The sequence below is a fragment of the Pseudophryne corroboree genome, chromosome 6, assembly GCF_028390025.1.
Source record: "Pseudophryne corroboree isolate aPseCor3 chromosome 6, aPseCor3.hap2, whole genome shotgun sequence".
In the NCBI taxonomy this organism is placed as follows: Eukaryota; Metazoa; Chordata; class Amphibia; order Anura; family Myobatrachidae; genus Pseudophryne; species Pseudophryne corroboree.
Genome location: NC_086449.1, coordinates 38582718 through 38608666, shown reverse-complemented (window position 1 = coordinate 38608666; position 25949 = coordinate 38582718). Strand labels below are relative to the sequence as shown.

General features: G+C 32.9%; 14 non-coding genes across 14 annotated transcripts; all 14 read right to left on the bottom strand.

The window, feature by feature from the left end:
- Positions 1-1084: 1084 nt before the first annotated feature.
- On the bottom strand, positions 1085-1156 carry TRNAW-CCA (transfer RNA tryptophan (anticodon CCA)). The gene has a single exon. It is a non-coding gene; the product is annotated as a tRNA-Trp (tRNA).
- Positions 1157-3025: 1869 nt separating this feature from the next.
- TRNAW-CCA (transfer RNA tryptophan (anticodon CCA)) lies at positions 3026-3097 on the bottom strand. The gene has a single exon. It is a non-coding gene; the product is annotated as a tRNA-Trp (tRNA).
- A 2514-nt stretch (positions 3098-5611) lies between these two features.
- Positions 5612-5683, bottom strand: TRNAW-CCA (transfer RNA tryptophan (anticodon CCA)). Its single transcript has one exon. It is a non-coding gene; the product is annotated as a tRNA-Trp (tRNA).
- Positions 5684-6904: 1221 nt separating this feature from the next.
- Positions 6905-6976, bottom strand: TRNAW-CCA (transfer RNA tryptophan (anticodon CCA)). Its single transcript has one exon. It is a non-coding gene; the product is annotated as a tRNA-Trp (tRNA).
- Positions 6977-8197: 1221 nt separating this feature from the next.
- On the bottom strand, positions 8198-8269 carry TRNAW-CCA (transfer RNA tryptophan (anticodon CCA)). The gene has a single exon. It is a non-coding gene; the product is annotated as a tRNA-Trp (tRNA).
- A 1869-nt stretch (positions 8270-10138) lies between these two features.
- Positions 10139-10210, bottom strand: TRNAW-CCA (transfer RNA tryptophan (anticodon CCA)). The gene has a single exon. It is a non-coding gene; the product is annotated as a tRNA-Trp (tRNA).
- Positions 10211-11431: 1221 nt separating this feature from the next.
- Positions 11432-11503, bottom strand: TRNAW-CCA (transfer RNA tryptophan (anticodon CCA)). Its single transcript has one exon. It is a non-coding gene; the product is annotated as a tRNA-Trp (tRNA).
- A 1221-nt stretch (positions 11504-12724) lies between these two features.
- TRNAW-CCA (transfer RNA tryptophan (anticodon CCA)) lies at positions 12725-12796 on the bottom strand. The gene has a single exon. It is a non-coding gene; the product is annotated as a tRNA-Trp (tRNA).
- Positions 12797-14017: 1221 nt separating this feature from the next.
- Positions 14018-14089, bottom strand: TRNAW-CCA (transfer RNA tryptophan (anticodon CCA)). The gene has a single exon. It is a non-coding gene; the product is annotated as a tRNA-Trp (tRNA).
- Positions 14090-15956: 1867 nt separating this feature from the next.
- TRNAW-CCA (transfer RNA tryptophan (anticodon CCA)) lies at positions 15957-16028 on the bottom strand. The gene has a single exon. It is a non-coding gene; the product is annotated as a tRNA-Trp (tRNA).
- A 1221-nt stretch (positions 16029-17249) lies between these two features.
- TRNAW-CCA (transfer RNA tryptophan (anticodon CCA)) lies at positions 17250-17321 on the bottom strand. Its single transcript has one exon. It is a non-coding gene; the product is annotated as a tRNA-Trp (tRNA).
- Positions 17322-20484: 3163 nt separating this feature from the next.
- Positions 20485-20556, bottom strand: TRNAW-CCA (transfer RNA tryptophan (anticodon CCA)). The gene has a single exon. It is a non-coding gene; the product is annotated as a tRNA-Trp (tRNA).
- Positions 20557-21777: 1221 nt separating this feature from the next.
- Positions 21778-21849, bottom strand: TRNAW-CCA (transfer RNA tryptophan (anticodon CCA)). Its single transcript has one exon. It is a non-coding gene; the product is annotated as a tRNA-Trp (tRNA).
- Positions 21850-23717: 1868 nt separating this feature from the next.
- On the bottom strand, positions 23718-23789 carry TRNAW-CCA (transfer RNA tryptophan (anticodon CCA)). Its single transcript has one exon. It is a non-coding gene; the product is annotated as a tRNA-Trp (tRNA).
- Positions 23790-25949: the final 2160 nt, after the last annotated feature.

The following is a 25949-nucleotide window of genomic DNA, read 5'->3' as shown; positions in this document are numbered from 1 at the left end:
TGTTTGTCTCCCCTTCAGTGCAAAGTCATTATTCTTCACAAAATAGGTAAGCTGAAAGGAAAAATTGATCAAAAAATCAAATTACTTCTATATGTCTTACAAAATAAAGTAATTGTTGGTGTTAGCACTTATGTAAAATTTTGAAGTTGTCTTTGACAGGAAATGAAACGATGCAATATGAAACAAAACTTAATCATAAAGAAACCAAGAGTACAGAGTATGCTTCAATGTCAAGATATGGTAATTTCCAATTAACTGGGTATTTTTTGTATAAGTATTATGAGAAATGAGCAGAATGGATATTTATTATGAAACTGTGCAGGTGATATAGTTATACCTGTGGGCAAATATCACATTACAGAAGGTGGATGACAGACTTGGCAATTTGTTTCTTTTATGGTGTTTCATTTGGTAAATTTCATCTTCAAAATGGCAATTGACCCCGACGTGAATTGAACACCCAATCTTCTGATCTAGAGTCAGACGCGCCACCGTTGCGCCACGAGGTCATTTATGAGCAATGGTTTCTTTACTGATTGCGGTGCTTTAGACGATAAATATACTTTCTTTAAAAACTGAATCAAGAATTTGTTTTTTGATAAGCTAAAAAGCGCACATCTTTGCTTCCATAACCAAAGAATATGACTGTTTGTCTTTCCTTAAATGCAAAGTCATTATTCTTAGCAAAATAAGTAAGCTGAAAGGAAAAATTGATCAAAAAAATCAAATTACTTCTATATGTCTTACAAAATAAAGTAATTGTTGGTGTTAGCACTTATGTAAAATTTTGAAGTTGTCTGTGACCGGAATTGAAATGATGCAATATGAAACAAAACTTAGTCATAAAGAAACCAAGAGTACAGAGTATGCTTCAATGTCAATATATGGTAATTTCCAATAAACTGGGTTATTTTTGCATAAGTATTATGAGAAATGAGCAGAATGGACATTTATTATGAAACTGTGCAGGTGATATAGTTATCCTTGTGAGCAAATATAACATTACAGAAGGTGGATGACAGACTTGGTAATTTGTTTCTTTTATGGTGTTTCATTTGGTAAATTTCATCTTCAAAATAGTAAATGACCCCTATGTGATTTGAACACACAACCTTCTGATCTGGAGTCAGACATGCTACCATTGCGCCACGAGGTCACTTATGTGCAGTGGCTTATTTACTGATTGTGGTGCTTAAGACTATCAATATACTTTCTGTAAATACTGAATCAAGAATTTGATTATTGATAAGCAATCAAGCCCACATCCTTGCTTCCATAACCAAAGAATATGACTGTTTGTCTCCCCTTCAGTGCAAAGTCATTATTCTTCACAAAATAGGTAAGCTGAAAGGAAAAATTGATCAAAAAATCAAATTACTTCTATATGTCTTACAAAATAAAGTAATTGTTGGTGTTAGCACTTATGTAAAATTTTGAAGTTGTCTTTGACAGGAAATGAAACGATGCAATATGAAACAAAACTTAATCATAAAGAAACCAAGAGTACAGAGTATGCTTCAATGTCAAGATATGGTAATTTCCAATTAACTGGGTATTTTTTGTATAAGTATTATGAGAAATGAGCAGAATGGATATTTATTATGAAACTGTGCAGGTGATATAGTTATACCTGTGAGCAAATATCACATTACAGAAGGTGGATGACAGACTTGGCAATTTGTTTCTTTTATGGTGTTTCATTTGGTAAATTTCATCTTCAAAATGGCAATTGACCCCGACGTGAATTGAACACCCAATCTTCTGATCTAGAGTCAGACGTGCCACCGTTGTGCCACGAGGTCATTTATGAGCAATGGTTTCTTTACTGATTGCGGTGCTTTAGACGATAAATATACTTTCTTTAAAAACTGAATCAAGAATTTGTTTTTTGATAAGCAAACAAGCCCACATCTTTGCTTCCATAACCAAAGAATATGACTGTTTGTCTTTCCTTAAATGTAAAGTCATTATTCTTAGCAAAATAAGTAAGCTGAAAGGAAAAATTGATCAAAAAAATCAAATTACTTCTATATGTCTTACAAAATAAAGTAATTGTTGGTGTTAGCACTTATGAAAAATTTTGAAGTTGTCTGTGACCGGAATTGAAATGATGCAATATGAAACAAAACTTAGTCATAAAGAAACCAAGAGTACAGAGTATGCTTCAATGTCAATATATGGTAATTTCCAATAAACTGGGTTATTTTTGCATAAGTATTTTGAGAAATGAGCAGAATGGACATTTATTATGAAACTGTGCAGGTGATATAGTTATCCCTGTGAGCAAATATCACATTACAGAAGGTGGATGACAGACTTGGCAATTTGTTTCTTTTATGGTGTTTCATTTGGTAAATTTCATCTTCAAAATGGCAATTGACCCTGACGTAAATTGAACACGCAACCTTCTGATCTGGAGTCAGACACTCTACCGTTGCACCACGAGGTCACTTATGTGCAGTGGCTTATTTACTGATTGTGGTGCTTTAGACTATCAATATACTTTCTGTAAATACTGAATCAAGAATTTGGTTATTGATAAACAAACAAGCCCACATCTTTGCTTCCATAACCAAAGAATATGACTGTTTGTCTTTCCTTAAATGTAAAGTCATTATTCTTAGCAAAATAAGTAAGCTGAAAGGAAAAATTGATCAAAAAAAATCAAATTACTTCTATATGTCTTACAAAGTAAAGTAATTGTTGGTGTTAGCACTTATGTATAATTTTGAAGTTGTCTTTGACAGGAAATGAAACGATGCAATATGAAACAAAACTTAATCATAAAGAAACCAAGAGTACAGAGTATGCTTCAATGTCAAGATATGGTAATTTCCAATTAACTGGGTATTTTTTGTATAAGTATTATGAGAAATGAGCAGAATGGATATTTATTATGAAACTGTGCAGGTGATATAGTTATACCTGTGAGCAAATATCACATTACAGAAGGTGGATGACAGACTTGGCAATTTGTTTCTTTTATGGTGTTTCATTTGGTAAATTTCATCTTCAAAATGGCAATTGACCCCGACGTGATTTGAACACGCAATCTTCTGATCTGGAGTCAGACATGCTACCATTGCGCCACGAGGTCACTTATGTGCAGTGGCTTATTTACTGATTGTGGTGCTTAAGACTATCAATATACTTTCTGTAAATACTGAATCAAGAATTTGATTATTGATAAGCAATCAAGCCCACAACCTTTCTTCCATAACCAAAGAATATGACTGTTTGTCTCCCCTTCAGTGCAAAGTCATTATTCTTCACAAAATAGGTAAGCTGAAAGGAAAAATTGATCAAAAAATCAAATTACTTCTATATGTCTTACAAAATAAAGTAATTGTTGGTGTTAGCACTTATGTGAAATTTTGAAGTTGTCTTTGACAGGAAATGAAACGATGCAATATGAAACAAAACTTAATCATAAAGAAACCAAGAGTACAGAGTATGCTTCAATGTCAAGATATGGTAATTTCCAATTAACTGGGTATTTTTTGTATAAGTATTATGAGAAATGAGCAGAATGGATATTTATTATGAAACTGTGCAGGTGATATAGTTATACCTGTGAGCAAATATCACATTACAGAAGGTGGATGACAGACTTGGCAATTTGTTTCTTTTATGGTGTTTCATTTGGTAAATTTCATCTTCAAAATGGCAATTGACCCCGACGTGAATTGAACACCCAATCTTCTGATCTAGAGTCAGACGCGCCACCGTTGCGCCACGAGGTCATTTATGAGCAATGGTTTCTTTACTGATTGCGGTGCTTTAGACGATAAATATACTTTCTTTAAAAACTGAATCAAGAATTTGTTTTTTGATAAGCTAAAAAGCGCACATCTTTGCTTCCATAACCAAAGAATATGACTGTTTGTCTTTCCTTAAATGCAAAGTCATTATTCTTAGCAAAATAAGTAAGCTGAAAGGAAAAATTGATCAAAAAAATCAAATTACTTCTATATGTCTTACAAAATAAAGTAATTGTTGGTGTTAGCACTTATGGAAAATTTTGAAGTTGTCTGTGACCGGAATTGAAATGATGCAATATGAAACAAAACTTAGTCATAAAGAAACCAAGAGTACAGAGTATGCTTCAATGTCAATATATGGTAATTTCCAATAAACTGGGTTATTTTTGCATAAGTATTATGAGAAATGAGCAGAATGAACATTTATTATGAAACTATGCAGGTGATATAATTATACCTGTGAGCAAATATCACATTACAGAAGGTGGATGACAGACTTTGTAATTTGTTTCTTTTATGGTGTTTCATTTGGTAAATTTCATCTTCAAAATGGCAATTGACCCGAACGTGAATTGAACACGCAATTTTCTGATCTGGAGTCAGACACGCTACCGTTGCACCACAAGGTCACTTACGAGCAGTGGCTTATTTACTGATTGTGGTGCTTTAGACTATCAATATACTTTCTGTAAATACTGAATCAAGAATTTGGTTATTGATAAGCAATCAAGCCCAAATCCTTGCTTCCATAACCAAAGAATATGACTGTTTGTCTCCCCTTCAGTGCAAAGTCATTATTCTTAACAAAATAGGTAAGCTGAAAGGAAAAATTGATCAAAATAGTCAAGTTACTTCTAAATGTCTTACAAAATAAAGTAATTGTTGGTGTTAGCACTTATGTAAAATTTTGAAGTTGTCTTTGACCGGAAATGAAACGATGCAATATGAAACAAAACTTAATCATAAAGAAACCAAGAGTACAGAGTATGCTTCAATGTCAATATATGGTAATTTCCAATTAACTGGGTTATTTTTGCATAAGTATTATGAGAAATGAGCAGAATGGACATTTATTATGAAACTGTGCAGGTGATATAGTTAAACCTGTGAGCAAATATCACATTACAGAAGGTGGATGACAGACTTGGCAATTTGTTTCTTTTATGGTGTTTCATTTGGTAAATTTCATCTTCAAAATGGTAATTGACCCCGACGTGATTTGAACACGCAATATTCTGATATAGAGCCAGACGCGCCACCGTTGCGCCACAAGGTCATTTATGAGCAATGGTTTCTTTACTGATTGCGGTGCTTTAGACGATAAATATACTTTCTGTAAAAACTGAATCAAGAATTTTGTTATTGATAAGCAAACAAGCCCACATCTTTGCTTCCATAACCAAAGAATATGACTGTTTGTCTTTCCTTAAATGTAAAGTCATTATTCTTAGCAAAATAAGTAAGCTGAAAGGAAAAATTGATCAAAAAATCAAATTACTTCTATATGTCTTACAAAGTAAAGTAATTGTTGGTGTTAGCACTTATGTATAATTTTGAAGTTGTCTTTGACAGGAAATGAAACGATGCAATATGAAACAAAACTTAATCATAAAGAAACCAAGAGTACAGAGTATGCTTCAATGTCAAGATATGGTAATTTCCAATTAACTGGGTATTTTTTGTATAAGTATTATGAGAAATGAGCAGAATGGATATTTATTATGAAACTGTGCAGGTGATATAGTTATACCTGTGAGCAAATATCACATTACAGAAGGTGGATGACAGACTTGGCAATTTGTTTCTTTTATGGTGTTTCATTTGGTAAATTTCATCTTCAAAATGGCAATTGACCCCGACGTGATTTGAACACGCAATCTTCTGATCTGGAGTCAGACATGCTACCATTGCGCCACGAGGTCACTTATGTGCAGTGGCTTATTTACTGATTGTGGTGCTTAAGACTATCAATATACTTTCTGTAAATACTGAATCAAGAATTTGATTATTGATAAGCAATCAAGCCCACATCCTTGCTTCCATAACCAAAGAATATGACTGTTTGTCTCCCCTTCAGTGCAAAGTCATTATTCTTCACAAAATAGGTAAGCTGAAAGGAAAAATTGATCAAAAAATCAAATTACTTCTATATGTCTTACAAAATAAAGTAATTGTTGGTGTTAGCACTTATGTAAAATTTTGAAGTTGTCTTTGACAGGAAATGAAACGATGCAATATGAAACAAAACTTAATCATAAAGAAACCAAGAGTACAGAGTATGCTTCAATGTCAAGATATGGTAATTTCCAATTAACTGGGTATTTTTTGTATAAGTATTATGAGAAATGAGCAGAATGGATATTTATTATGAAACTGTGCAGGTGATATAGTTATACCTGTGAGCAAATATCACATTACAGAAGGTGGATGACAGACTTGGCAATTTGTTTCTTTTATGGTGTTTCATTTGGTAAATTTCATCTTCAAAATGGCAATTGACCCCGACGTGAATTGAACACCCAATCTTCTGATCTAGAGTCAGACGCGCCACCGTTGCGCCACGAGGTCATTTATGAGCAATGGTTTCTTTACTGATTGCGGTGCTTTAGACGATAAATATACTTTCTTTAAAAACTGAATCAAGAATTTGTTTTTTGATAAGCTAAAAAGCGCACATCTTTGCTTCCATAACCAAAGAATATGACTGTTTGTCTTTCCTTAAATGCAAAGTCATTATTCTTAGCAAAATAAGTAAGCTGAAAGGAAAAATTGATCAAAAAAATCAAATTACTTCTATATGTCTTACAAAATAAAGTAATTGTTGGTGTTAGCACTTATGTAAAATTTTGAAGTTGTCTGTGACCGGAATTGAAATGATGCAATATGAAACAAAACTTAGTCATAAAGAAACCAAGAGTACAGAGTATGCTTCAATGTCAATATATGGTAATTTCCAATAAACTGGGTTATTTTTGCATAAGTATTATGAGAAATGAGCAGAATGGACATTTATTATGAAACTGTGCAGGTGATATAGTTATCCTTGTGAGCAAATATAACATTACAGAAGGTGGATGACAGACTTGGTAATTTGTTTCTTTTATGGTGTTTCATTTGGTAAATTTCATCTTCAAAATAGTAAATGACCCCTATGTGATTTGAACACACAACCTTCTGATCTGGAGTCAGACATGCTACCATTGCGCCACGAGGTCACTTATGTGCAGTGGCTTATTTACTGATTGTGGTGCTTAAGACTATCAATATACTTTCTGTAAATACTGAATCAAGAATTTGATTATTGATAAGCAATCAAGCCCACATCCTTGCTTCCATAACCAAAGAATATGACTGTTTGTCTCCCCTTCAGTGCAAAGTCATTATTCTTCACAAAATAGGTAAGCTGAAAGGAAAAATTGATCAAAAAATCAAATTACTTCTATATGTCTTACAAAATAAAGTAATTGTTGGTGTTAGCACTTATGTAAAATTTTGAAGTTGTCTTTGACAGGAAATGAAACGATGCAATATGAAACAAAACTTAATCATAAAGAAACCAAGAGTACAGAGTATGCTTCAATGTCAAGATATGGTAATTTCCAATTAACTGGGTATTTTTTGTATAAGTATTATGAGAAATGAGCAGAATGGATATTTATTATGAAACTGTGCAGGTGATATAGTTATACCTGTGAGCAAATATCACATTACAGAAGGTGGATGACAGACTTGGCAATTTGTTTCTTTTATGGTGTTTCATTTGGTAAATTTCATCTTCAAAATGGCAATTGACCCCGACGTGAATTGAACACCCAATCTTCTGATCTAGAGTCAGACGTGCCACCGTTGTGCCACGAGGTCATTTATGAGCAATGGTTTCTTTACTGATTGCGGTGCTTTAGATGATAAATATACTTTCTTTAAAAACTGAATCAAGAATTTGTTTTTTGATAAGCAAACAAGCCCACATCTTTGCTTCCATAACCAAAGAATATGACTGTTTGTCTTTCCTTAAATGTAAAGTCATTATTCTTAGCAAAATAAGTAAGCTGAAAGGAAAAATTGATCAAAAAAATTAAATTACTTCTATATGTCTTACAAAATAAAGTAATTGTTGGTGTTAGCACATATGTAAAATTTTGAAGTTGTCTGTGACCGGAATTGAAATGTTGCAATATAAAACAAAACTTAGTCATAAAGAAACCAAGAGTACAGAGTATGCTTCAATGTCAATATATGGTAATTTCCAATAAACTGGGTTATTTTTGCATAGGTATTTTGAGAAATGAGCAGAATGGACATTTATTATGAAACTGTGCAGGTGATATAGTTATCCCTGTGAGCAAATATCACATTACAGAAGGTGGATGACAGACTTGGTAATTTGTTTCTTTTATGGTGTTTCATTTGGTAAATTTCATCTTCAAAATAGTAAATGACCCCGATGTGATTTGAACACACAACCTTCTGATCTGGAGTCAGACATGCTACCATTGCGCCACGAGGTCACTTATGTGCAGTGGCTTATTTACTGATTGTGGTGCTTAAGACTATCAATATACTTTCTGTAAATACTGAATCAAGAATTTGATTAATGATAAGCAATCAAGCCCACATCCTTGCTTCCATAACCAAAGAATATGACTGTTTGTCTCCCCTTCAGTGCAAAGTCATTATTCTTCACAAAATAGGTAAGCTGAAAGGAAAAATTGATCAAAAAATCAAATTACTTCTATATGTCTTACAAAATAAAGTAATTGTTGGTGTTAGCACTTATGTAAAATTTTGAAGTTGTCTTTGACAGGAAATGAAACGATGCAATATGAAACAAAACTTAATCATAAAGAAACCAAGAGTACAGAGTATGCTTCAATGTCAAGATATGGTAATTTCCAATTAACTGGGTATTTTTTGTATAAGTATTATGAGAAATGAGCAGAATGGATATTTATTATGAAACTGTGCAGGTGATATAGTTATACCTGTGAGCAAATATCCCATTACAGAAGGTGGATGACAGACTTGGCAATTTGTTTCTTTTATGGTGTTTCATTTGGTAAATTTCATCTTCAAAATGGCAATTGACCCTGACGTAAATTGAACACGCAAACTTCTGATCTGGAGTCAGACACTCTAACGTTGCACCACGAGGTCACTTATGCGCGGTGGCTTATTTACTGATTGTGGTGCTTTAGACTATCAATACACTTTCTGTAAATACTGAATCAAGAATTTGGTTATTGATAAACAAACAAGCCCACATCTTTGCTTCCATAACCAAAGAATATGACTGTTTGTCTTTCCTTAAATGTAAAGTCATTATTCTTAGCAAAATAAGTAAGCTGAAAGGAAAAATTGATCAAAAAAATCAAATTACTTCTATATGTCTTACAAAATAAAGTAATTGTTGGTGTTAGCACTTATGGAAAATTTTGAAGTTGTCTGTGACCGGAATTGAAATGATGCAATATGAAACAAAACTTAGTCATAAAGAAACCAAGAGTACAGAGTATGCTTCAATGTCAATATATGGTAATTTCCAATAAACTGGGTTATTTTTGCATAAGTATTTTGAGAAATGAGCAGAATGGACATTTATTATGAAACTGTGCAGGTGATATAGTTATCCCTGTGAGCAAATATCACATTACAGAAGGTGGATGACAGACTTGGCAATTTGTTTCTTTTATGGTGTTTCATTTGGTAAATTTCATCTTCAAAATGGCAATTGACCCTGACGTAAATTGAACACGCAACCTTCTGATCTGGAGTCAGACACTCTACCGTTGCACCACGAGGTCACTTATGTGCAGTGGCTTATTTACTGATTGTGGTGCTTTAGACTATCAATATACTTTCTGTAAATACTGAATCAAGAATTTGGTTATTGATAAACAAACAAGCCCACATCTTTGCTTCCATAACCAAAGAATATGACTGTTTGTCTTTCCTTAAATGTAAAGTCATTATTCTTAGCAAAATAAGTAAGCTGAAAGGAAAAATTGATCAAAAAAAATCAAATTACTTCTATATGTCTTACAAAGTAAAGTAATTGTTGGTGTTAGCACTTATGTATAATTTTGAAGTTGTCTTTGACAGGAAATGAAACGATGCAATATGAAACAAAACTTAATCATAAAGAAACCAAGAGTACAGAGTATGCTTCAATGTCAAGATATGGTAATTTCCAATTAACTGGGTATTTTTTGTATAAGTATTATGAGAAATGAGCAGAATGGATATTTATTATGAAACTGTGCAGGTGATATAGTTATACCTGTGAGCAAATATCACATTACAGAAGGTGGATGACAGACTTGGCAATTTGTTTCTTTTATGGTGTTTCATTTGGTAAATTTCATCTTCAAAATGGCAATTGACCCCGACGTGATTTGAACACGCAATCTTCTGATCTGGAGTCAGACATGCTACCATTGCGCCACGAGGTCACTTATGTGCAGTGGCTTATTTACTGATTGTGGTGCTTAAGACTATCAATATACTTTCTGTAAATACTGAATCAAGAATTTGATTATTGATAAGCAATCAAGCCCACAACCTTTCTTCCATAACCAAAGAATATGACTGTTTGTCTCCCCTTCAGTGCAAAGTCATTATTCTTCACAAAATAGGTAAGCTGAAAGGAAAAATTGATCAAAAAATCAAATTACTTCTATATGTCTTACAAAATAAAGTAATTGTTGGTGTTAGCACTTATGTAAAATTTTGAAGTTGTCTTTGACAGGAAATGAAACGATGCAATATGAAACAAAACTTAATCATAAAGAAACCAAGAGTACAGAGTATGCTTCAATGTCAAGATATGGTAATTTCCAATTAACTGGGTATTTTTTGTATAAGTATTATGAGAAATGAGCAGAATGGATATTTATTATGAAACTGTGCAGGTGATATAGTTATACCTGTGAGCAAATATCACATTACAGAAGGTGGATGACAGACTTGGCAATTTGTTTCTTTTATGGTGTTTCATTTGGTAAATTTCATCTTCAAAATGGCAATTGACCCCGACGTGAATTGAACACCCAATCTTCTGATCTAGAGTCAGACGCGCCACCGTTGCGCCACGAGGTCATTTATGAGCAATGGTTTCTTTACTGATTGCGGTGCTTTAGACGATAAATATACTTTCTTTAAAAACTGAATCAAGAATTTGTTTTTTGATAAGCTAAAAAGCGCACATCTTTGCTTCCATAACCAAAGAATATGACTGTTTGTCTTTCCTTAAATGCAAAGTCATTATTCTTAGCAAAATAAGTAAGCTGAAAGGAAAAATTGATCAAAAAAATCAAATTACTTCTATATGTCTTACAAAATAAAGTAATTGTTGGTGTTAGCACTTATGTAAAATTTTGAAGTTGTCTGTGACCGGAATTGAAATGATGCAATATGAAACAAAACTTAGTCATAAAGAAACCAAGAGTACAGAGTATGCTTCAATGTCAATATATGGTAATTTCCAATAAACTGGGTTATTTTTGCATAAGTATTATGAGAAATGAGCAGAATGGACATTTATTATGAAACTGTGCAGGTGATATAGTTATCCATGTGAGCAAATATAACATTACAGAAGGTGGATGACAGACTTGGTAATTTGTTTCTTTTATGGTGTTTCATTTGGTAAATTTCATCTTCAAAATAGTAAATGACCCCTATGTGATTTGAACACACAACCTTCTGATCTGGAGTCAGACATGCTACCATTGCGCCACGAGGTCACTTATGTGCAGTGGCTTATTTACTGATTGTGGTGCTTAAGACTATCAATATACTTTCTGTAAATACTGAATCAAGAATTTGATTATTGATAAGCAATCAAGCCCACATCCTTGCTTCCATAACCAAAGAATATGACTGTTTGTCTCCCCTTCAGTGCAAAGTCATTATTCTTCACAAAATAGGTAAGCTGAAAGGAAAAATTGATCAAAAAATCAAATTACTTCTATATGTCTTACAAAATAAAGTAATTGTTGGTGTTAGCACTTATGTAAAATTTTGAAGTTGTCTTTGACAGGAAATGAAACGATGCAATATGAAACAAAACTTAATCATAAAGAAACCAAGAGTACAGAGTATGCTTCAATGTCAAGATATGGTAATTTCCAATTAACTGGGTATTTTTTGTATAAGTATTATGAGAAATGAGCAGAATGGATATTTATTATGAAACTGTGCAGGTGATATAGTTATACCTGTGAGCAAATATCACATTACAGAAGGTGGATGACAGACTTGGCAATTTGTTTCTTTTATGGTGTTTCATTTGGTAAATTTCATCTTCAAAATGGCAATTGACCCCGACGTGAATTGAACACCCAATCTTCTGATCTAGAGTCAGACGTGCCACCGTTGCGCCACGAGGTCATTTATGAGCAATGGTTTCTTTACTGATTGCGGTGCTTTAGACGATAAATATACTTTCTTTAAAAACTGAATCAAGAATTTGTTTTTTGATAAGCAAACAAGCCCACATCTTTGCTTCCATAACCAAAGAATATGACTGTTTGTCTTTCCTTAAATGTAAAGTCATTATTCTTAGCAAAATAAGTAAGCTGAAAGGAAAAATTGATCAAAAAAATCAAATTACTTCTATATGTCTTACAAAATAAAGTAATTGTTGGTGTTAGCACTTATGTAAAATTTTGAAGTTGTCTGTGACCGGAATTGAAATGATGCATTATGAAACAAAACTTAGTCATAAAGAAAGCAAGAGTACAGAGTATGCTTCAATGTCAAGATATGGTAATTTCCAATTAACTGGGTATTTTTTGTATAAGTATTATGAGAAATGAGCAGAATGGATATTTATTATGAAACTGTGCAGGTGATATAGTTATACCTGTGAGCAAATATCACATTACAGAAGGTGGATGACAGACTTGGCAATTTGTTTCTTTTATGGTGTTTCATTTGGTAAATTTCATCTTCAAAATGGCAATTGACCCCGACGTGATTTGAACACGCAATCTTCTGATCTGGAGTCAGACATGCTACCATTGCGCCACGAGGTCACTTATGTGCAGTGGCTTATTTACTGATTGTGGTGCTTAAGACTATCAATATACTTTCTGTAAATACTGAATCAAGAATTTGATTATTGATAAGCAATCAAGCCCACAACCTTTCTTCCATAACCAAAGAATATGACTGTTTGTCTCCCCTTCAGTGCAAAGTCATTATTCTTCACAAAATAGGTAAGCTGAAAGGAAAAATTGATCAAAAAATCAAATTACTTCTATATGTCTTACAAAATAAAGTAATTGTTGGTGTTAGCACTTATGTAAAATTTTGAAGTTGTCTTTGACAGGAAATGAAACGATGCAATATGAAACAAAACTTAATCATAAAGAAACCAAGAGTACAGAGTATGCTTCAATGTCAAGATATGGTAATTTCCAATTAACTGGGTATTTTTTGTATAAGTATTATGAGAAATGAGCAGAATGGATATTTATTATGAAACTGTGCAGGTGATATAGTTATACCTGTGAGCAAATATCACATTACAGAAGGTGGATGACAGACTTGGCAATTTGTTTCTTTTATGGTGTTTCATTTGGTAAATTTCATCTTCAAAATGGCAATTGACCCCGACGTGAATTGAACACCCAATCTTCTGATCTAGAGTCAGACGCGCCACCGTTGCGCCACGAGGTCATTTATGAGCAATGGTTTCTTTACTGATTGCGGTGCTTTAGACGATAAATATACTTTCTTTAAAAACTGAATCAAGAATTTGTTTTTTGATAAGCTAAAAAGCGCACATCTTTGCTTCCATAACCAAAGAATATGACTGTTTGTCTTTCCTTAAATGCAAAGTCATTATTCTTAGCAAAATAAGTAAGCTGAAAGGAAAAATTGATCAAAAAAATCAAATTACTTCTATATGTCTTACAAAATAAAGTAATTGTTGGTGTTAGCACTTATGTAAAATTTTGAAGTTGTCTGTGACCGGAATTGAAATGATGCAATATGAAACAAAACTTAGTCATAAAGAAACCAAGAGTACAGAGTATGCTTCAATGTCAATATATGGTAATTTCCAATAAACTGGGTTATTTTTGCATAAGTATTATGAGAAATGAGCAGAATGGACATTTATTATGAAACTGTGCAGGTGATATAGTTATCCATGTGAGCAAATATAACATTACAGAAGGTGGATGACAGACTTGGTAATTTGTTTCTTTTATGGTGTTTCATTTGGTAAATTTCATCTTCAAAATAGTAAATGACCCCTATGTGATTTGAACACACAACCTTCTGATCTGGAGTCAGACATGCTACCATTGCGCCACGAGGTCACTTATGTGCAGTGGCTTATTTACTGATTGTGGTGCTTAAGACTATCAATATACTTTCTGTAAATACTGAATCAAGAATTTGATTATTGATAAGCAATCAAGCCCACATCCTTGCTTCCATAACCAAAGAATATGACTGTTTGTCTCCCCTTCAGTGCAAAGTCATTATTCTTCACAAAATAGGTAAGCTGAAAGGAAAAATTGATCAAAAAATCAAATTACTTCTATATGTCTTACAAAATAAAGTAATTGTTGGTGTTAGCACTTATGTAAAATTTTGAAGTTGTCTTTGACAGGAAATGAAACGATGCAATATGAAACAAAACTTAATCATAAAGAAACCAAGAGTACAGAGTATGCTTCAATGTCAAGATATGGTAATTTCCAATTAACTGGGTATTTTTTGTATAAGTATTATGAGAAATGAGCAGAATGGATATTTATTATGAAACTGTGCAGGTGATATAGTTATACCTGTGAGCAAATATCACATTACAGAAGGTGGATGACAGACTTGGCAATTTGTTTCTTTTATGGTGTTTCATTTGGTAAATTTCATCTTCAAAATGGCAATTGACCCCGACGTGAATTGAACACCCAATCTTCTGATCTAGAGTCAGACGTGCCACCGTTGCGCCACGAGGTCATTTATGAGCAATGGTTTCTTTACTGATTGCGGTGCTTTAGACGATAAATATACTTTCTTTAAAAACTGAATCAAGAATTTGTTTTTTGATAAGCTAAAAAGCGCACATCTTTGCTTCCATAACCAAAGAATATGACTGTTTGTCTTTCCTTAAATGTAAAGTCATTATTCTTAGCAAAATAAGTAAGCTGAAAGGAAAAATTGATCCAAAAAATCAAATTACTTCTATATGTCTTACAAAATAAAGTAATTGTTGGTGTTAGCACTTATGTAAAATTTTGAAGTTGTCTGTGACCGGAATTGAAATGATGCATTATGAAACAAAACTTAGTCATAAAGAAAGCAAGAGTACAGAGTATGCTTCAATGTCAAGATATGGTAATTTCCAATTAACTGGGTATTTTTTGTATAAGTATTATGAGAAATGAGCAGAATGGACATTTATTATGAAACTGTGCAGGTGATATAGTTATACCTGTGAGCAAATATCCCATTACAGAAGGTGGATGACAGACTTGGCAATTTGTTTCTTTTATGGTGTTTCATTTGGTAAATTTCATCTTCAAAATGGCAATTGACCCCGACGTGATTTGAACACGCAATTTTCTGATCTAGAGTCAGACGCGCCACCGTTGCGCCACGAGGTCATTTATGAACAGTGATTTGATTACTGATTGCGGTGCTTTAGACGATAAATATACTTTCTTTAAAAACTGAATCAAGAATTTGTTTTTTGATAAGCAAACAAGCCCACATCTTTGCTTCCATAACCAAAGAATATGACTGTTTGTCTTTCCTTAAATGTAAAGTCATTATTCTTAGCAAAATAAGTAAGCTGAAAGGAAAAATTGATCAAAAAATCAAATTACTTCTATATTTCTTACAAAGTAAAGTAATTGTTGGTGTTAGCACTTATGTATAATTTTGAAGTTGTCTTTGACAGGAAATGAAACGATGCAATATGAAACAAAACTTAATCATAAAGAAACCAAGAGTACAGAGTATGCTTCAATGTCAAGATATGGTAATTTCCAATTAACTGGGTATTTTTTGTATAAGTATTATGAGAAATGAGCAGAATGGATATTTATTATGAAACTGTGCAGGTGATATAGTTATACCTGTGAGCAAATATCACATTACAGAAGGTGGATGACAGACTTGGCAATTTGTTTCTTTTATGGTGTTTCATTTGGTAAATTTCATCTTCAAAATGGCAATTGACCCCGACGTGATTTGAACACGCAATCTTCTGATCTGGAGTCAGACATGCTACCATTGCGCCACGAGGTCACTTATGTGCAGTGGCTTATTTACTGATTGTGGTGCTTAAGACTATCAATATACTTTCTGTAAATACTGAATCAAGAATTTGATTATTGATAAGCAATCAAGCCCACATCCTTGCTTCCATAACCAAAGAATATGACTGTTTGTCTCCCCTTCAGTGCAAAGTCATTATTCTTCACAAAATAGGTAAGCTGAAAGGAAAAATTGATCAAAAAATCAAATTACTTCTATATGTCTTACAAAATAAAGTAATTGTTGGTGTTAGCACTTATGTAAAATTTTGAAGTTGTCTTTGACAGGAAATGAAACGATGCAATATGAAACAAAACTTAATCATAAAGAAACCAAGAGTACAGAGTATGCTTCAATGTCAAGATATGGTAATTTCCAATTAACTGGGTATTTTTTGTATAAGTATTATGAGAAATGAGCAGAATGGATATTTATTATGAAACTGTGCAGGTGATATAGTTATACCTGTGAGCAAATATCACATTACAGAAGGTGGATGACAGACTTGGCAATTTGTTTCTTTTATGGTGTTTCATTTGGTAAATTTCATCTTCAAAATGGCAATTGACCCCGACGTGAATTGAACACCCAATCTTCTGATCTAGAGTCAGACGTGCCACCGTTGCGCCACGAGGTCATTTATGAGCAATGGTTTCTTTACTGATTGCGGTGCTTTAGACGATAAATATACTTTCTTTAAAAACTGAATCAAGAATTTGTTTTTTGATAAGCTAAAAAGCGCACATCTTTGCTTCCATAACCAAAGAATATGACTGTTTGTCTTTCCTTAAATGCAAAGTCATTATTCTTAGCAAAATAAGTAAGCTGAAAGGAAAAATTGATCAAAAAAATCAAATTACTTCTATATGTCTTACAAAATAAAGTAATTGTTGGTGTTAGCACTTATGTAAAATTTTGAAGTTGTCTGTGACCGGAATTGAAATGATGCAATATGAAACAAAACTTAGTCATAAAGAAACCAAGAGTACAGAGTATGCTTCAATGTCAATATATGGTAATTTCCAATAAACTGGGTTATTTTTGCATAAGTATTATGAGAAATGAGCAGAATGGACATTTATTATGAAACTGTGCAGGTGATATAGTTATCCTTGTGAGCAAATATAACATTACAGAAGGTGGATGACAGACTTGGTAATTTGTTTCTTTTATGGTGTTTCATTTGGTAAATTTCATCTTCAAAATAGTAAATGACCCCTATGTGATTTGAACACACAACCTTCTGATCTGGAGTCAGACATGCTACCATTGCGCCACGAGGTCACTTATGTGCAGTGGCTTATTTACTGATTGTGGTGCTTAAGACTATCAATATACTTTCTGTAAATACTGAATCAAGAATTTGATTATTGATAAGCAATCAAGCCCACATCCTTGCTTCCATAACCAAAGAATATGACTGTTTGTCTCCCCTTCAGTGCAAAGTCATTATTCTTCACAAAATAGGTAAGCTGAAAGGAAAAATTGATCAAAAAATCAAATTACTTCTATATGTCTTACAAAATAAAGTAATTGTTGGTGTTAGCACTTATGTAAAATTTTGAAGTTGTCTTTGACAGGAAATGAAACGATGCAATATGAAACAAAACTTAATCATAAAGAAACCAAGAGTACAGAGTATGCTTCAATGTCAAGATATGGTAATTTCCAATTAACTGGGTATTTTTTGTATAAGTATTATGAGAAATGAGCAGAATGGATATTTATTATGAAACTGTGCAGGTGATATAGTTATACCTGTGAGCAAATATCACATTACAGAAGGTGGATGACAGACTTGGCAATTTGTTTCTTTTATGGTGTTTCATTTGGTAAATTTCATCTTCAAAATGGCAATTGACCCCGACGTGAATTGAACACCCAATCTTCTGATCTAGAGTCAGACGTGCCACCGTTGCGCCACGAGGTCATTTATGAGCAATGGTTTCTTTACTGATTGCGGTGCTTTAGACGATAAATATACTTTCTTTAAAAACTGAATCAAGAATTTGTTTTTTGATAAGCAAACAAGCCCACATCTTTGCTTCCATAACCAAAGAATATGACTGTTTGTCTTTCCTTAAATGTAAAGTCATTATTCTTAGCAAAATAAGTAAGCTGAAAGGAAAAATTGATCAAAAAAATCAAATTACTTCTATATGTCTTACAAAATAAAGTAATTGTTGGTGTTAGCACTTATGTAAAATTTTGAAGTTGTCTGTGACCGGAATTGAAATGATGCATTATGAAACAAAACTTAGTCATAAAGAAAGCAAGAGTACAGAGTATGCTTCAATGTCAAGATATGGTAATTTCCAATTAACTGGGTATTTTTTGTATAAGTATTATGAGAAATGAGCAGAATGGACATTTATTATGAAACTGTGCAGGTGATATAGTTATACCTGTGAGCAAATATCCCATTACAGAAGGTGGATGACAGACTTGGCAATTTGTTTCTTTTATGGTGTTTCATTTGGTAAATTTCATCTTCAAAATGGCAATTGACCCCGACGTGATTTGAACACGCAATTTTCTGATCTAGAGTCAGACGCGCCACCGTTGCGCCACGAGGTCATTTATGAACAGTGATTTGTTTACTGATTGCGGTGCTTTAGACGATAAATATACTTTCTTTAAAAACTGAATCAAGAATTTGTTTTTTGATAAGCAAACAAGCCCACATCTTTGCTTCCATAACCAAAGAATATGACTGTTTGTCTTTCCTTAAATGTAAAGTCATTATTCTTAGCAAAATAAGTAAGCTGAAAGGAAAAATTGGTCAAAAAAATCAAATTACTTCTATATGTCTTACAAAATAAAGTAATTGTTGGTGTTAGCACATATGTAAAATTTTGAAGTTGTCTGTGACCGGAATTGAAATGTTGCAATATAAAACAAAACTTAGTCATAAAGAAACCAAGAGTACAGAGTATGCTTCAATGTCAATATATGGTAATTTCCAAGAAACTGGGTTATTTTTGCATAAGTATTTTGAGAAATGAGCAGAATGGACATTTATTATGAAACTGTGCAGGTGATATAGTTATCCCTGTGAGCAAATATCACATTACAGAAGGTGGATGACAGACTTGGCAATTTGTTTCTTTTATGGTGTTTCATTTGGTAAATTTCATCTTCAAAATGGCAATTGACCCTGACGTAAATTGAACACGCAAACTTCTGATCTGGAGTCAGACCCTCTACCGTTGCACCACGAGGTCACTTATGCGCAGTGGCTTATTTACTGATTGTGGTGCTTTAGACTATCAATATACTTTCTGTAAATACTGAATCAAGAATTTGGTTATTGATAAACAAACAAGCCCACATCTTTGCTTCCATAACCAAAGAATATGACTGTTTGTCTTTCCTTAAATGTAAAGTCATTATTCTTAGCAAAATAAGTAAGCTGAAAGGAAAAATTGATCAAAAAAATCAAATTACTTCTATATGTCTTACAAAATAAAGTAATTGTTGGTGTTAGCACTTATGGAAAATTTTGAAGTTGTCTGTGACCGGAATTGAAATGATGCAATATGAAACAAAACTTAGTCATAAAGAAACCAAGAGTACAGAGTATGCTTCAATGTCAATATATGGTAATTTCCAATAAACTGGGTTATTTTTGCATAAGTATTTTGAGAAATGAGCAGAATGGACATTTATTATGAAACTGTGCAGGTGATATAGTTATCCCTGTGAGCAAATATCACATTACAGAAGGTGGATGACAGACTTGGCAATTTGTTTCTTTTATGGTGTTTCATTTGGTAAATTTCATCTTCAAAATGGCAATTGACCCTGACGTAAATTGAACACGCAACCTTCTGATCTGGAGTCAGACACTCTACCGTTGCACCACGAGGTCACTTATGTGCAGTGGCTTATTTACTGATTGTGGTGCTTTAGACTATCAATATACTTTCTGTAAATACTGAATCAAGAATTTGGTTATTGATAAACAAACAAGCCCACATCTTTGCTTCCATAACCAAAGAATATGACTGTTTGTCTTTCCTTAAATGTAAAGTCATTATTCTTAGCAAAATAAGTAAGCTGAAAGGAAAAATTGATCAAAAAAAATCAAATTACTTCTATATGTCTTACAAAGTAAAGTAATTGTTGGTGTTAGCACTTATGTATAATTTTGAAGTTGTCTTTGACAGGAAATGAAACGATGCAATATGAAACAAAACTTAATCATAAAGAAACCAAGAGTACAGAGTATGCTTCAATGTCAAGATATGGTAATTTCCAATTAACTGGGTATTTTTTGTATAAGTATTATGAGAAATGAGCAGAATGGATATTTATTATGAAACTGTGCAGGTGATATAGTTATACCTGTGAGCAAATATCACATTACAGAAGGTGGATGACAGACTTGGCAATTTGTTTCTTTTATGGTGTTTCATTTGGTAAATTTCATCTTCAAAATGGCAATTGACCCCGACGTGATTTGAACACGCAATCTTCTGATCTGGAGTCAGACATGCTACCATTGCGCCACGAGGTCACTTATGTGCAGTGGCTTATTTACTGATTGTGGTGCTTAAGACTATCAATATACTTTCTGTAAATACTGAATCAAGAATTTGATTATTGATAAGCAATCAAGCCCACATCCTTGCTTCCATAACCAAAGAATATGACTGTTTGTCTCCCCTTCAGTGCAAAGTCATTATTCTTCACAAAATAGGTAAGCTGAAAGGAAAAATTGATCAAAAAATCAAATTACTTCTATATGTCTTACAAAATAAAGTAATTGTTGGTGTTAGCACTTATGTAAAATTTTGAAGTTGTCTTTGACAGGAAATGAAACGATGCAATATGAAACAAAACTTAATCATAAAGAAACCAAGAGTACAGAGTATGCTTCAATGTCAAGATATGGTAATTTCCAATTAACTGGGTATTTTTTGTATAAGTATTATGAGAAATGAGCAGAATGGATATTTATTATGAAACTGTGCAGGTGATATAGTTATACCTGTGAGCAAATATCACATTACAGAAGGTGGATGACAGACTTGGCAATTTGTTTCTTTTATGGTGTTTCATTTGGTAAATTTCATCTTCAAAATGGCAATTGACCCCGACGTGAATTGAACACCCAATCTTCTGATCTAGAGTCAGACGCGCCACCGTTGCGCCACGAGGTCATTTATGAGCAATGGTTTCTTTACTGATTGCGGTGCTTTAGACGATAAATATACTTTCTTTAAAAACTGAATCAAGAATTTGTTTTTTGATAAGCTAAAAAGCGCACATCTTTGCTTCCATAACCAAAGAATATGACTGTTTGTCTTTCCTTAAATGCAAAGTCATTATTCTTAGCAAAATAAGTAAGCTGAAAGGAAAAATTGATCAAAAAAATCAAATTACTTCTATATGTCTTACAAAATAAAGTAATTGTTGGTGTTAGCACTTATGTAAAATTTTGAAGTTGTCTGTGACCGGAATTGAAATGATGCAATATGAAACAAAACTTAGTCATAAAGAAACCAAGAGTACAGAGTATGCTTCAATGTCAATATATGGTAATTTCCAATAAACTGGGTTATTTTTGCATAAGTATTATGAGAAATGAGCAGAATGGACATTTATTATGAAACTGTGCAGGTGATATAGTTATCCTTGTGAGCAAATATAACATTACAGAAGGTGGATGACAGACTTGGTAATTTGTTTCTTTTATGGTGTTTCATTTGGTAAATTTCATCTTCAAAATAGTAAATGACCCCTATGTGATTTGAACACACAACCTTCTGATCTGGAGTCAGACATGCTACCATTGCGCCACGAGGTCACTTATGTGCAGTGGCTTATTTACTGATTGTGGTGCTTAAGACTATCAATATACTTTCTGTAAATACTGAATCAAGAATTTGATTATTGATAAGCAATCAAGCCCACATCCTTGCTTCCATAACCAAAGAATATGACTGTTTGTCTCCCCTTCAGTGCAAAGTCATTATTCTTCACAAAATAGGTAAGCTGAAAGGAAAAATTGATCAAAAAATCAAATTACTTCTATATGTCTTACAAAATAAAGTAATTGTTGGTGTTAGCACTTATGTAAAATTTTGAAGTTGTCTTTGACAGGAAATGAAACGATGCAATATGAAACAAAACTTAATCATAAAGAAACCAAGAGTACAGAGTATGCTTCAATGTCAAGATATGGTAATTTCCAATTAACTGGGTATTTTTTGTATAAGTATTATGAGAAATGAGCAGAATGGATATTTATTATGAAACTGTGCAGGTGATATAGTTATACCTGTGAGCAAATATCACATTACAGAAGGTGGATGACAGACTTGGCAATTTGTTTCTTTTATGGTGTTTCATTTGGTAAATTTCATCTTCAAAATGGCAATTGACCCCGACGTGAATTGAACACCCAATCTTCTGATCTAGAATCAGACGTGCCACCGTTGCGCCACGAGGTCATTTATGAGCAATGGTTTCTTTACTGATTGCGGTGCTTTAGACGATAAATATACTTTCTTTAAAAACTGAATCAAGAATTTGTTTTTTGATAAGCTAAAAAGCGCACATCTTTGCTTCCATAACCAAAGAATATGACTGTTTGTCTTTCCTTAAATGTAAAGTCATTATTCTTAGCAAAATAAGTAAGCTGAAAGGAAAAATTGATCCAAAAAATCAAATTACTTCTATATGTCTTACAAAATAAAGTAATTGTTGGTGTTAGCACTTATGTAAAATTTTGAAGTTGTCTGTGACCGGAATTGAAATGATGCATTATGAAACAAAACTTAGTCATAAAGAAAGCAAGAGTACAGAGTATGCTTCAATGTCAAGATATGGTAATTTCCAATTAACTGGGTATTTTTTGTATAAGTATTATGAGAAATGAGCAGAATGGACATTTATTATGAAACTGTGCAGGTGATATAGTTATACCTGTGAGCAAATATCCCATTACAGAAGGTGGATGACAGACTTGGCAATTTGTTTCTTTTATGGTGTTTCATTTGGTAAATTTCATCTTCAAAATGGCAATTGACCCCGACGTGATTTGAACACGCAATTTTCTGATCTAGAGTCAGACGCGCCACCGTTGCGCCACGAGGTCATTTATGAACAGTGATTTGATTACTGATTGCGGTGCTTTAGACGATAAATATACTTTCTTTAAAAACTGAATCAAGAATTTGTTTTTTGATAAGCAAACAAGCCCACATCTTTGCTTCCATAACCAAAGAATATGACTGTTTGTCTTTCCTTAAATGTAAAGTCATTATTCTTAGCAAAATAAGTAAGCTGAAAGGAAAAATTGATCAAAAAAATCAAATTACTTCTATATGTCTTACAAAATAAAGTAATTGTTGGTGTTAGCACATATGTAAAATTTTGAAGTTGTCTGTGACCGGAATTGAAATGTTGCAATATAAAACAAAACTTAGTCATAAAGAAACCAAGAGTACAGAGTATGCTTCAATGTCAATATATGGTAATTTCCAATAAACTTGGTTATTTTTGCATAGGTATTTTGAGAAATGAGCAGAATGGACATTTATTATGAAACTGTGCAGGTGATATAGTTATCCCTGTGAGCAAATATCACATTACAGAAGGTGGATGACAGACTTGGTAATTTGTTTCTTTTATGGTGTTTCATTTGGTAAATTTCATCTTCAAAATAGTAAATGACCCCGATGTGATTTGAACACACAACCTTCTGATCTGGAGTCAGACATGCTACCATTGCGCCACGAGGTCACTTATGTGCAGTGGCTTATTTACTGATTGTGGTGCTTAAGACTATCAATATACTTTCTGTAAATACTGAATCAAGAATTTGATTATTGATAAGCAATCAAGCCCACATCCTTGCTTCCATAACCAAAGAATATGACTGTTTGTCTCCCCTTCAGTGCAAAGTCATTATTCTTCACAAAATAGGTAAGCTGAAAGGAAAAATTGATCAAAAAATCAAATTACTTCTATATGTCTTACAAAATAAAGTAATTGTTGGTGTTAGCACTTATGTAAAATTTTGAAGTTGTCTTTGACAGGAAATGAAACGATGCAATATGAAACAAAACTTAATCATAAAGAAACCAAGAGTACAGAGTATGCTTCAATGTCAAGATATGGTAATTTCCAATTAACTGGGTATTTTTTGTATAAGTATTATGAGAAATGAGCAGAATGGATATTTATTATGAAACTGTGCAGGTGATATAGTTATACCTGTGAGCAAATATCACATTACAGAAGGTGGATGACAGACTTGGCAATTTGTTTCTTTTATGGTGTTTCATTTGGTAAATTTCATCTTCAAAATGGCAATTGACCCCGACGTGAATTGAACACCCAATCTTCTGATCTAGAGTCAGACGTGCCACCGTTGCGCCACGAGGTCATTTATGAGCAATGGTTTCTTTACTGATTGCGGTGCTTTAGACGATAAATATACTTTCTTTAAAAACTGAATCAAGAATTTGTTTTTTGATAAGCTAAAAAGCGCACATCTTTGCTTCCATAACCAAAGAATATGACTGTTTGTCTTTCCTTAAATGTAAAGTCATTATTCTTAGCAAAATAAGTAAGCTGAAAGGAAAAATTGATCAAAAAAATCAAATTACTTCTATATGTCTTACAAAATAAAGTAATTGTTGGTGTTAGCACTTATGTAAAATTTTGAAGTTGTCTGTGACCGGAATTGAAATGATGCATTATGAAACAAAACTTAGTCATAAAGAAAGCAAGAGTACAGAGTATGCTTCAATGTCAAGATATGGTAATTTCCAATTAACTGGGTATTTTTTGTATAAGTATTATGAGAAATGAGCAGAATGGACATTTATTATGAAACTGTGCAGGTGATATAGTTATACCTGTGAGCAAATATCCCATTACAGAAGGTGGATGACAGACTTGGCAATTTGTTTCTTTTATGGTGTTTCATTTGGTAAATTTCATCTTCAAAATGGCAATTGACCCCGACGTGATTTGAACACGCAATTTTCTGATCTAGAGTCAGACGCGCCACCGTTGCGCCACGAGGTCATTTATGAACAGTGATTTGTTTACTGATTGCGGTGCTTTAGATGATAAATATACTTTCTTTAAAAACTGAATCAAGAATTTGTTTTTTGATAAGCAAACAAGCCCACATCTTTGCTTCCATAACCAAAGAATATGACTGTTTGTCTTTCCTTAAATGTAAAGTCATTATTCTTAGCAAAATAAGTAAGCTGAAAGGAAAAATTGATCAAAAAAATCAAATTACTTCTATATGTCTTACAAAATAAAGTAATTGTTGGTGTTAGCACATATGTAAAATTTTGAAGTTGTCTGTGACCGGAATTGAAATGTTGCAATATAAAACAAAACTTAGTCATAAAGAAACCAAGAGTACAGAGTATGCTTCAATGTCAATATATGGTAATTTCCAATAAACTTGGTTATTTTTGCATAGGTATTTTGAGAAATGAGCAGAATGGACATTTATTATGAAACTGTGCAGGTGATATAGTTATCCCTGTGAGCAAATATCACATTACAGAAGGTGGATGACAGACTTGGCAATTTGTTTCTTTTATGGTGTTTCATTTGGTAAATTTCATCTTCAAAATAGCAATTGACCCTGACGTAAATTGAACACGCAAACTTCTGATCTGGAGTCAGACACTCTACCGTTGCACCACGAGGTCACTTATGCGCAGTGGCTTATTTACTGATTGTGGTGCTTTAGACTATCAATATACTTTCTGTAAATACTGAATCAAGAATTTGGTTATTGATAAACAAACAAGCCCACATCTTTGCTTCCATAACCAAAGAATATGACTGTTTGTCTTTCCTTAAATGTAAAGTCATTATTCTTAGCAAAATAAGTAAGCTGAAAGGAAAAATTGATCAAAAAAATCAAAT